General features: G+C 41.2%; 1 pseudogene; it reads right to left on the bottom strand.

Moving 5' to 3' along the window:
- LOC134302895 (uncharacterized) overlaps positions 1 to 13,116 on the bottom strand; it is a 657,104-nt pseudogene that overhangs the window by 213,785 nt on the left and 430,203 nt on the right.

Genomic DNA, 13,116 nt, shown 5'->3' with positions numbered 1-13,116 from the left:
TAGCCTACAAAACTAAACTGAGAGACCATTTAAAGGCCTTTGCAGGTGTTTTGAGTTAATTAGCTGATTAGAGTGTGGCACCAGGTGTCTTCAATATTGTACCATGTCACATTATTCTAGTTTTCTGAGATACTGAATTTGGGGTTTTCATTAGTTGTCAGTTATAATCATCAACATTAAAATAAATAAACATTTGAAATATATCAGTCTGTGTGTAATTAATGAATATAATATACTGTACAAGTTTCACTTTTTGAATGGAATTACTGAAATAAATCAACTTTTTCATGATATTCTAATTTTATGACCAGCACCAGTATATATATATATATATATATGCATATCAAATACACATGTGTAAATCCTATTTAAATACGGTACTCGTACATCACACATCTATGGTAATCACTGCCACGTTTGGTTCACATTTTTTACAGGATAAACACTGTTTAAGAGAATAGTAACAATGGCACTAGGCCCACCATGGAGATGAACCATTTGTGGTCGATGGTGCTGTAAGCTTAGTTTTCACATAAATATCCTAAGTTGGTTCACTAAATAACTTAACCGATTGTAAACGTTAATTCTTAATATTGGTATTACTTACAATAAAAGAACAAAATCTAAATGCCAACATATAGATGGTCTAACACACAGAAATCATTGAAACAACAATTGCATGCAGAACAATTTTCTTTAGATTTGTACATAATCATTATAGCTACTGGACTAACATCATTCCTAACCCTAGATCGTAGTTGGAAGGGAGTAAACAAAAGTATACAGCATAACATATATGATACAAGCATAAGGTATATTATCAGAATAGTGGAATAGGCTATAAATAAATACATCAAGAGATTGTTCCTCTGGTGTAAAAAGAAGATTTGTTCTAGGGTGACCATATTTTGTTTTTTAAAAAAGAGGACGTTCCGGGAAGGAGGGGGGTATTTCATGTTGTTGGTGACACCATGGTAATGTGTATGGGGTAGAGGTTTAAATAGTTGACAAATGAGTCAATAACCATCCAGCTGTGTTACTGAACTTTAATAAATGTACAGCTGCTCTTTAACAAGGGCCTTTATGGTCAGATAATCTTATTTCTTCACATTCAGCGTTAAGCCCTAAACAATAATAACAACAAATTAAAAAAACAGTTGTCACCTATAAATAAAAATCCTTTTATTGTTTAGTTTTTTTGATGTATTGTACAATCGTATCAGCTGACTTATTAGGAGTGTTTTTAACTTTGATTTCATTCACTTTAACTACTTGCTCCCATCAGTAGAAACCCAGCAGTAAGATGTGTCTTCTAGTGCTTGCTGAGCAATTTCCACAGAATGCAGGGTCATCACGGTGTTGACAAGAGCCTCTGTGTTAGTATGTGCACGTGAAAATCAAATTTTAACAAAACAGATGCTCTCCTGAAAAGACCTAAAAACAAACCAATGCGAAAACATACACACAGAATAGCGAGTGCAGACTAGAAAAGCCGAATCCCGGACATTTTTGGTGATTTAAAGATCCCGGACGGACGCATTTTTTAGGTCTCAAAAGAGGACATGTCCGGGAAAAAGAGAACGCATGGTCATCCTATGATAACAGAACTGTCAGTTAGGATGTTGGACTAATGCTGTACCAGACGCTGGGGCACCCAGTCTTAGTCTTTGTAAACACACCAGTCCCTGTTGTGGTTATAAATCACAATTAAAATGTACAATTAACAAGTAAAATGTAAGGGCTTCTGAAGGGAATGGGCTGTTAGAGAAAGAATTGGAGAATAATTCCAACAATTTAAGCAGCTTCCTCCACCACAATGAAGTTATACAACTAGACTGGAGTTATGGAGAGATGGTTGATGTTACACACTGTTATAGCTGGTGATGGATGGAGTTATAATCAGCATTCCAGGTCTTTTTTGAAAGTAATGGAGGAAGTAATGGAGGACGTGTGCTCCAGACCAAAGACGAAATGGACCATCCAGACTGTTATCAGCAACAAGTCCAAAAGCCAGAGTCTGTCATGGTATGGGGGTGTGTCAGTACCAGGGTCTGTCATGGTATGTGGTGTGTCGGTGTCACAGGGGTGAAATTGGTGTTTGTGGTATTGAGACTCTCTCCCTAATTAATGACTGCTTGCTGTCGTAATAAGGCTTGATGGACAGCGACGGCGGCCGATCACGATTGTGCTCCATGAACTGAGCAACCAATGGTAATGGTTGGGAGGTGGGGCTAACCTGTTGTTTTGGATAAAGACACAGTAGAGACGAATGGAAAGGGAGAGATGGGAAAGAGGAAAAGAAGCCAGGAAGAGAGAGGAGCGGGTTGGCCGTGGCAGCGGCTCCGCTGCCCGGAGCGTGACGAGACTGAGCAGATCTGGCCATGCAGTGACTGGGGAGCAGTACGGTGGCGGGTGCTAGGTTGGTGACTAGAGCCGGAGAGACGGAGCCTCGGGATCGGTGTGGAAGCGACTTGGAACCACGAGTGACCGGCGTGCGGGCGAGACGAAAGGGTCGAGACGCACCGGAAGAGGAGCGTGGAGGAGCTGCACCGGAGGCTGCTGTCGTGTTACATTTCACCCAGGCCTTGGAAGACTTACACTGGGAGTTGGTGGTTACCACTCCCGGGCAGAGTGTGAGTATTATCTTCCGATGACGTAAGGGTGGGTGGAAATGTTAAGTATTGAACTCGGCTGGTGTTCGCTTGAGCGAATAGCAACGAAGACATACTGCTGCATGCCCGTGTATTGGCCAGAATACTGCGGTTTGTTCTCTTTGTCTCCCTCCTAGCCGGTCGATTACCGTGAAGCACGTGGAGGAGAATCAGTGCGGAGGAGAGAGAGACATTGAGCTGCGTCGCGTTCTCGGGGTCTGCTTCGGGAAGACACAGATTTGGTCCTGCTGTGGCTGAGGGAGGTTTCGCCCAACGATTTTCCTTCCTTCTTCTGACTGAACCCTTTTTAAGAGTACTGGGGATGGGATTTTTAGGCTTCTTTCTGGTCTAGATAATTGAGTATGATATAGAACCCCTGAGGTTATTTTACGTATGTGCTTTTTGTCTGTTTTCTTTTCTGTTTGGGTTAGTTTTGTATTTAATGTAATTGTTTGTACTTTTATTTATTTCAGTATTAATATTGATTTGGCGTGGGTTATATCGGTTAGTAGTTTAATTGTGTGATTTGTAGGTAGTGTTTTGTGTGTGCTTGATTTTCTTTTGATTGATGTGCAGGTGTTGGTTTTGTATTGATTTGTGTGTGTTGGGGGTTGTATGGGGGATGACCCTAACCTAGTCGTACTGAACTGTAAGTAAAAGTCACCCTAGTATTTTAAAGTAATTAGCCTGCTGAGAAGAGTAACTTTAATGTGAATTCTTTTTATGGTCAATAAAAATTATTTTTAAAGTGTCAGACAATTGTGGTGGTTCATCTCGACTGCTTGCACCCCAGACAAAAAGAACCTGTGGTCTTAAAAGCATTGTGTTTGCTTAGGCTCAAAGAAAAACCTTCCTTATAAATACTAAAATTTGAGTTCCTAGAGCTCGTTAAACTCCTAGGTGGCGTTGTTGGCAACATTTAGGACAAATTGATAAAATTGACAAATTTGTGTCGCGGGTGGACCACGACCCACCGGGTGACATCAGTACCAGGGTCTGTCATGGTATGTGGTGTGTCAGTACCAGGGTCTGTCATGGTATGTGGTGTGTCAGTACCAGGGTCTGTCATGGTATGTGGTGTGTCAGTACCAGGGTCTGTCATGGTATGTGGTGTGTCAGTACCAGGGTCTGTCATGGTATGGGGTGTGTCAGTACCAGGGTCTGTCATGGTATGGGGGTGTGTCAGTACCAGGGTCTGTCATGGTATGTGGTGTGTCAGTACCAAGGTCTGTCATGGTATGTGGTGTGTCAGTACCAGGGTCTGTCATGGTATGGGGGTGTGTCAGTACCAGGGTCTGTCATGGTATGTGGTGTGTCAGTACCAGGGTCTGTCATGGTATGGGGGTGTGTCAGTACCAGGGCCTGTCATGGTATGTGGTGTGTCAGTACCAGGGTCTGTCATGGTATGGGGGTGTGTCAGTACCAGGGTCTGTCATGGTATGGGGGTGTGTCAGTACCAGGGTCTGTCATGGTATGGGGGTGTGTCAGTACCAAGGTCTGTCATGGTATGTGGTGTGTCAGTACCAGGGTCTGTCATGGTATGGGGGTGTGTCAGTACCAGGGTGTGTCATGGTATGGGGGTGTGTCAGTACCAGGGTCTGTCATGGTATGGGGGTGTGTCAGTACCAAGGTCTGTCATGGTATGTGGTGTGTCAGTACCAGGGTCTGTCATGGTATGGGGGTGTGTCAGTACCAGGGTCTGTCATGGTATGTGGTGTGTCAGTACCAGGGTCTGTCATGGTATGGGGGTGTGTCAGTACCAGGGCCTGTCATGGTATGTGGTGTGTCAGTACCAGGGTCTGTCATGGTATGGGGGTGTGTCAGTACCAGGGTCTGTCATGGTATGGAGGTGTGTCAGTGCCAGGGTCTGTCATGCAGTGGCGGCTGCTGGTCTTTCAAAGAGGGGAAGCTCATTGTCGGCTTACATTATAAAATTTGTCAATTTATTTACACATAAATTCTGCCCTCTGTTCCTTTTACAAGAAAATGGCCTGAAACGGGTTGCAGTTTGTCTTTCGACTTCACTCGCAAAATCCGCGATGGGACTGAAGCTCCTAGTGATTAAGTGACTAATGAAGTGTATTGCTTTGGCAATACGAATGTCCCTATTTGTCATGCCAATAAAGCTTCTTTTGAGTTTGAGTTTGAGAAGTGACGGTGTAGCGCTCAAACTAGCTGTCAATCAAAACGGGATTCAGCCTTTCCACTGATCCTCCAATCATCTTGCAGAAGCTCAGGGTCTGTCATGGTATGGGGGTGTGTCAGTACCAGGGTCTGTCATGGTATGGGGTGTGTCAGTACCAGGGTCTGTCATGGTATGGGGGTGTGTCAGTACCAGGGTCTGTCATGATATGGGGGTGTGTCAGTACCAGGTGTGTCATGGTATGGGGGCGTGTCAGTACCAGGGTCTGTCATGGTATGGGGGTGTGTCAGTACCAGGGTCTGTCATGGTATGGGGGTGTGTCAGTACCAGGGTGTGTCGTGGTATGGGGGTGTGTCAGTGCCAGGGAGTGTCATGGTATGGGGGCGTGTCAGTACCCTTGGTAAAGGTCATTTGCACTCTGTGATGCAGCATTAATACAGAAAAGTACATTGAGATCTTAGAGCAACATGTGCTGCCTTCAAGACATCATCTTTTCCAGGGACGTCCAGCATTTTTCAACAAGACGATGCAAATCCACCTGCTGCACACATTACAAAGACGTGGCTGTGGAAGAAGAGGGTACGGGTACTGGACTGGCCCACCTTCAATCCTGACTTGTCCCCAATAGAGAATGTGCTTGGTGTCCATCTTACCCCCAGTCTTTTACATTAATTTCATAATCTCATCCACAGGAGTCGCCCCTTCATCCCCCTCGTCCAGTATAAATACTACCTGATCCAGCAGAATAAAACATGAAGTGATGCTGAGACTTACTGCAGAGATTATCACATCGACCTGGCTACCATCCACAGTGATGCTGACTTGGTTAAACTTCAGGCTGAAGCTCAGAGACTCCAGTTCACTTCTGATGCCTGGTTTGGAGTGTATAAATAATCTCATGATGAATTCTTCACTGTATCAGAGGAGGCTTGAGGAAAATGTAAGACCATTTGTCCAAAAACTGAAGCTGAAGCGGAGGTGGACCATGCAACATGACAGCAACCCAAAAAAAGGAATGGAGAGTTCTGGAATGGCCAAGTTTTTTACAGATGGTGGGGAGGTACAAAGGAGTATTATGTACAATCACAAAAACACAAACACTTTTTTACAGCAAACACAATTTACAGCATGTTACAAGAAGCTGTATGGGGAAGTAAACAACCAATAGACACAGATGTGAGTAGCTTGCACTAAAAGTCTGTAAGCACATGGGTGCTGAGGTGGCACAGCGGTAAAACACTCTAGCACACCAGAGCTGATATCTCAAGCTCACGAGTTCAAATCTCAGTTCTGCCAATAGCAGGCTGGGCGCCTACACCAAAAATGATTGGCTCATCCAGCGGGTTGGATGCCAGATAACTGATACAATTACGACCTCCGCTGGCTGATCAGTGGTGCCTGCACAGTAATGAGGGATAATGGGGATTAGTGTGTGACTCTCTATTCGCAAGACCGAGCCCCATATGAACCTGCCTCGTGCATGTGAAAACGTGTCGGAGGGGGCATGTGTTAGTTAACAAATGATCAGGCAGCATGAAATCCTGAGCCTGACGAGAGACCACTCTTCCATGTACTTTTTAATGACTGCAGTCAAACTAGCTCTATTTATATGAACACACAGACGGCAGCAGCTTTAGTCAATCATAATCAGTAATGATAAATTAGGAGGCCATAATACAAAAATAAAAAATATTATACTTTAAACTTTCTACATCATTACCATGTTCATCACATAAGTTAGTGTCTGTATATTTTGACTAAGCAGATTTTCAGATGTTCTACAGGGTTTTGTTTCTTTGTGAATAATTAAATTTACATTAAATGAATTGAAATTGAGAAGAACCTGAATTAAAAGACTGGAAATGATGTTCAGTGTAGGACTACTGGAGAATTAACAATGTGTTTAAATCTGACAGAGATTAAGACCTGGTTTGAGGCTCAGAGTTACTGCACACTGTATCACACCGACCTGGCCAGTGCAAGAGATTCAACTGAAAACTCTCTTCTATCTGGAATGGTCTCTGACTGGACCTGGATTGGTCTGTACAAGATCACGTGGAAGTGGTTAGATCAGACCAACCTGGCCAACATTAGCTGGAAGTCTGGACAACCTGATAATAACCTAGGAGGTGAAGATTGTGGTTGTTTATCTAATTTTCAGGCTGCTGATGCTCGGTGCTCAGATCTCAAACCTTTCTTCTGTTATAGAAGTGAGTTCAAGTTATTTATTTTCAGTCTCATATTTAGATTCATTGTAATTGTTTTTAATAAACTAAGTGTGTTTGTGTGTGTAAACAGTTATAACAGGTCAGATCCAGATCCTGAGATTTAGGGTTCAGTCGGATCAGAACATGAACGATCCTGCAGTAAAGGCAGCACTCCTGGAGAAGGTGGGTCTTACTCTGTACAAGGTTCTACTGATAATGTTTAGTTCCTCATTATTCCACCAAGAACCTCAGAGTCTGCCAAGCTCTGATCCGCAGGCTGTACTGTAATCATCATCTGCTGCTGGATTCAGTTATTTTACCATTTTTACACTAAACACATCAGTTCCTAAGAAAATCATCTTCTGTTCCTCAGATCCAGCAGAAACTGAAGGAGCATGGGATGGAACAGAACATCACACTAAAGTGGAAGGAGCAACCAGGAGGAGAGGTGTTCCACAAGATTAAAGATGTTGATGCAGCAGAAAGTGAAAAATGTCAAATTTAAATTGGATTTATTTAATAATTCACATAATCCATCTATCTACAATGCTACATTCTGCTTCTCCAGACAAGGACAAAACTCAAGATAGTGATAATAAAAACATTTAGAACATTTAATATAGTTAATGGAGAAACAACACCTGATCAATCCTAGTAAAAACATCTTATCACCACCTAACCCACCAGCCACTCTTTAACCTTCCCTGGCCAGGACTACACCATCATGAAGGAAACGTTACCAGATCAACCCTAACACAGAGATCCTATTACCACCGAACCCTCATCCATTTTCCCCTGAAACCTCACTCGGCCAGGACCAGACTATCATTAAGGAAATGTGACACCCTTTCAGCTGCCCCTCTTAAAATTCACTGAGCAGAAGCAGACTAGCATAATAAAACATGCACAGTTTGAAGACTAGAACAGTGGTGGGATATATAGATTATTAGCATTGTGTTATGTTTTTATATAATGTAAACATTTATTATTTATTATTCTATAGATTAATAGAATGGTGTTCTGGTTCTATATAATAAAAACTATTCTTATTATTATATAGATTAATACAATGGTGTGCTGGAAGTCTGTAAGATCTGGTTTAAACCTAAACAAACAGACTTAAACTAGTTTAAGGGTTAGTGGAGTTAGAAAAAAAACTTGTTGGAAACATTCAAAATTTAATTGACTTGTTTATGTTATTTTTGCTGTTATGGGCTGAACGCATTGCTAGATTTAGGTACTACTTCCTGTCTAGGTGGTTTACACACTAGAGTGAGACATTAGGTAAGTGTTCAATGTAAGTGTTACTTGATTGTGATGGAGCATTTCCTTCTTTTAAAGGATTTCATGACCACAGAGGTCAAGGCAACTGGTCTGGGAATGGGTATTAATGTGGAGCGTTTTAAACAGGACGGAACAACACCGTGGTGCAGTTCGCTCATTATTACATTGGTTTAAAAAGTCTCCATATAGATAATATATCACTAATTACACTAAGATCACTAACTGAAATTCTGTATACAGCTACATCGAGAATATCAACATTTACCTCAGTTATGTTGGTACGTTGGTAAAAAATTACTCCATATTGGTAATTTAAAAATAATTACTGTTAGTGTTGATTGCTAACTGAAATTCTGTGCTCAGCTTTTTGGGAACATCAACATTTCCCACATGTATGTTGGTACAAAAAAAGGTGTCCGTGGAAATACAGTCATTTGTGTACAGTGAGAAGAGCAGTGGGGAGAGAGCACAACCCTGTGGAGCACCCGTACTGATGATTTGGGTCCCTGAGTTGAACTTTCCCAGCCTCACCTGCTGTTTTCTGCCAGTGAGGAAGTTGGTTATCTACTGGCAGGTGGGGGCTGGTACACTGAGTTCGGTCAGTTTGCTGTGTTGTTGTCCCGGAATAATAGTGTTGAAGGGAGAACATGCAGGTTGTTGGTGTGACCAAGGAGAATGTTCAGGACAAGATGAAGATGAACGTTAACCAACCAGAACCAGCATATTATTTTTTTATTATTGATTATTATTATTGCAAGATCCACCACACATGATGTTGGTAAATCCTTTAGTTTGTGCTTTTTGGAGCAATTACACTTAGCATTTTTTGCATTTGCTTGATGCTTTAATGTCAAACAATTTTCTCCATAAAACTTCTCACTTCTCACACACTTCTAACAACTAAGTGCAGAAATAACATTCATAGGACCTGTGTAAGACCACTGTTTTATGTACCTTTTAATGGTACCTTTCACCCCCCCCCCCCCCAAACACAGACACATCTCACTGATTTATAATGTTATGACAGGTGACCATTTGCTCAGACTGTAGCAACCGCTCAGGTATGTGAAGAACAAGTTTTATAAGTAACATCTGTGTCAACATGTAAACTACAGTTTTCATAAGTGGGTCAGGATGATCGTGACCTCTCAAATGAGCAGTGAAAAAACTAGTTTCCTAAGCGAGTTGGAGGTTGAGGTGAGAGTAACTACAGTCATATTCCAATACACAGGGCAACATCAGCGCTGGATGCAAACATTATACAGAATAGGGAATCACCCCACTGGACTCTGTAAACACTGTAATACACAGGAAACAGTCAAACTCAGATTAACCCTCTACAGCACAGAATAGCTCTCAGGCACCAGAAAGTTTTCTTAAGCACCATGTCCAGTGCCTGTTTTTTTTTTTAAATTATTGCAACCAATCAGAACGGTCATAATATAAAATATAAAAAAGCAATCTAATACAGTTTGAGATTCACCATCAAGCATCATTTTAAGGTGGGACTGCCTTTCCTGACACATGAGTGCAGTGTAGAAAAAGGTTTGAGCAAAAATTTAAATATAAACATACAAAAAAATAGTTGAGGAATATTGGAGCAATATCAAGCTGTGACAATAACTGTTTTATTATTGTGTTTTTGTTGGCATTGGAAATATACTCAAGACACCAGTGAGGAAAAAGACAATTTGTCAGAAGAAGACAGTAGTTCTTCCTAAATCCCTTGATGAAGAACACACCTTTGCCTCTACAGTACCCCTGAATGGCTACACATTTCTCCATCAGCCAGTGAAATGTTGGCATGTATACAGATAGAATTGTGCTAACAATGGCATAATAAGGAGTGACCTCATGCATCTTTATGCCTTTAAGTCCGAATTTGCACATAGTTTGTGCAATTACAAATAAGATGTCAGGAAGAGAGAGCGACCCAGTGGTGGGATTTACCAACAGTATTAGGAGAAGAGGGGGAAGCAGGGCCCCACAGCACCTATCCCTAACCAACATATCAGACTGGACAATATCTCACACTGGCCAATAATGTGTGACAAGAAGGGAAGATGCAGGTGTAGCAGGATGGGGTTTTGTGTTGATTTCATCTAAACTGCTCTCCAGCTGAGGATGATTTGTAGGTACCTTTAAATTGCTGGGCGGTCCTTTCCCATGCTATAAGTATGGGCATTGGTTGACTACCTGTGGTGCACTTCCTGCTGTTTCCTCTTCCGGGGCATCTGACGTCCGTACTGGCGGCGTTCGGCATGGACGAGTTTGGCTTTGTGTCTCCCGGTGAATCGCTTCTTAATGATTAAAAGCCATGTGGGCTTGTGTTTGTAGTACCGGTGCTATGTTGTGGGGTTTTTCTGCGTTTCTGTTGGCGTGTTTCGCCTTCAGTCGAGTGAAAATAGCGGCTACATTACACTACTGTGACTACGGTAGCTGTCGTACCCGTTGGTCTGTACTCTGACTTTCACTGCGCTGAAAACTGCATTGCTGTATCCTGGTAGGTATACAATCTATTTTTAAATTGGTCATCGTGTGAGTCGATTATTTTAAGTGTTGTGTATTATGTGTGATAGGTCTTTTAGCCTAGATCGTGCTGGCTTGGTTCCAGTTTCCTGAGTGCTGCTGTTTTGCCTTCATTGGTGTTTTGCCTTTATTGGTGTTCTGCTGGAACTATTGTTTTGTCTGGATTGCTGTTTTGCCTGAGAGACTGTTTTGCCTAAAGAACTGTTTTGCCTTATTGGTGTTCTGCTGGAACTATTCTGTCTGGATTGCTGTTTTGCCTGAGAGACTGTTTTGCCTGCATTGGGTCTTGCTAAACTACGTACTGTTTGGTCAGACTTTGTTATTTTTGTTTACATTATTGTTTTGTCTGAATCGTATTTGAGTTATTGTTTTGTATAAATATATTTTGTTTATATGATTGTTTCCATATTCATGTTTCCGTTTCCATGTTTATTTTGACTTATGGTTTATGGTACTGGAGTATTGTATGTGTATTTTCTATTTTTGTCTTTTGTTTGTGTGGTGTAAGGGGGCTGTAAGAGACTAGGACTCTGTGCTTACCTCATTGTGTGAGACCCAAGAGAGATAAGTGTCCTTTGCCTCTTCAGTTATTAATTATTATTGGTTGCCCCCCTTCACCACCTGTTGTGTTTATAATTATTTGTTTTCTTTCTTTTCTTCTGGCCGGACAGGAGCTGTGGGCCAAAGCGGGAGGCAGACGGATTTTGGTGGTGGAACCCTTTCACTTGCCCTGCAGTCTAGAGCACATTGGGTGTGATTGATCATGTGCGGTGTGATTACGTGTGGTGTGTAGTGTAGGAGATTCCTTTACTTCCATATTTCCCGCTGCCTTGGTAAGCCCTCAGCCCTGTTCCTTCCTGCCCTGGTTGTCTTTAAATTATAAATGGACCCATAGAGTATTAAATGTGATGTGGCTAATCATTTTATACTAACTGTGTCTGTCTCAGAACGTGGCTTGTCCCGTGTGGAAACTTTTGTAAACAATTGTTAATAAAATTGACTAAGTGTTGGAAGTACGTCTCTGGTCTCCAAGTGTGTTCGAACCTGGGTGTCTTTCTTTCAGGGCCTTAAGTGCTTGTTATATAAATATTTCCTAGGGGTGATATTCCCCTAGGTGGCGTTGTCGAGCAACTTTAACCTAAACAAACAAACCAAACGCCGACCGCTCCGTCACACAGGGTTCCTGGGTTCACAAAAATGCCTAAAGTTATGTGCACAAAGTGTAACGTACCACACCACAGCAGAGAAGAACTGCTTTTTATAGTTTTATGAGCAAAATATTAGTGCATGGCACAACACACTACATAATACAAACCTATACCCATGTCCAGAAACAATACACGTTTCCAGTGCTTTTTTCTTTCCTTTTTAATTGTTTGTTGAGATTTTTAAAAAGATTTTCTGATTTAGTACTGCTCTCTGAGAAGTTAATTATGATCTGTTTATTCATCATTTTCTCTGAGAATCTGTACCATTGTTGCACAACAAAAAAAAAAACTATTTTGTGATGGGGGGGGGGGTCAATAAATTTACAAAATATACTTTAATAATAAAAATTTCATGTACCACCAAAATGCGTGCAGTAGAGGGTTAACAGATTGCAAAAGGTATAAGAAAGAAAGAGTTAGAGAAGCATGTTGGAAAACAAAACATGACATTAGAGAAACTGCTTGCAAGAACGTCTAGGACTGACTGTAGTCCTCTCTAAAGCTACCTGAGAGATACAAGGCTAATGGAGATTTATTACTGCTAAGCTGCTGTTCAACTCCAGTCCAGTTAGTGGCGCTGGTGCGTCTTAAGTTGTTCTGCCAACCGCCATTAAACATCATAAGAAGAACAAGAAGCTGCTGTGTTTGTATTGTAGAGCCTCATCTGTAAGTAAAATATGTATTTAATTATAACCCTTATATTTAATTATAACTACATTCTAATTGATAATAAAACTAGAGTTCATAATAAAACATTACTGACGATTTGAGGAGCTTTAACTCCAGTTTCATTTAAACACACAGACTATTAGCTGCTCCGCTAACTGTTAGCATCATAATGATTCAGTACTGATGAACCGATTCATTTGAACCGATCCAGCAAAATGAAGAATGAGTTTCTTCATTACTAAATCTCACATTTTTATATAAACATCATATTTTTAACTTTGTTTACAGTTGAATTTTGTTTACAGTTTTTTATTGGACTTCAAATAAAAAAGTTTGAGATCCCATCACAACAAATTCCTACAGTAATAATGCCAGAATTTTTCATTAATAACAGAGTCGATGCTCTTCAAGAATATGGTTGATTT

Source organism: Trichomycterus rosablanca, chromosome 2, assembly GCF_030014385.1.
Source record: "Trichomycterus rosablanca isolate fTriRos1 chromosome 2, fTriRos1.hap1, whole genome shotgun sequence".
Lineage (NCBI taxonomy): Eukaryota > Metazoa > Chordata > Actinopteri > Siluriformes > Trichomycteridae > Trichomycterus > Trichomycterus rosablanca.
The sequence above is the reverse complement of the archived record's forward strand: the minus strand, read 5'-3'. Positions and strand labels throughout refer to the sequence as shown.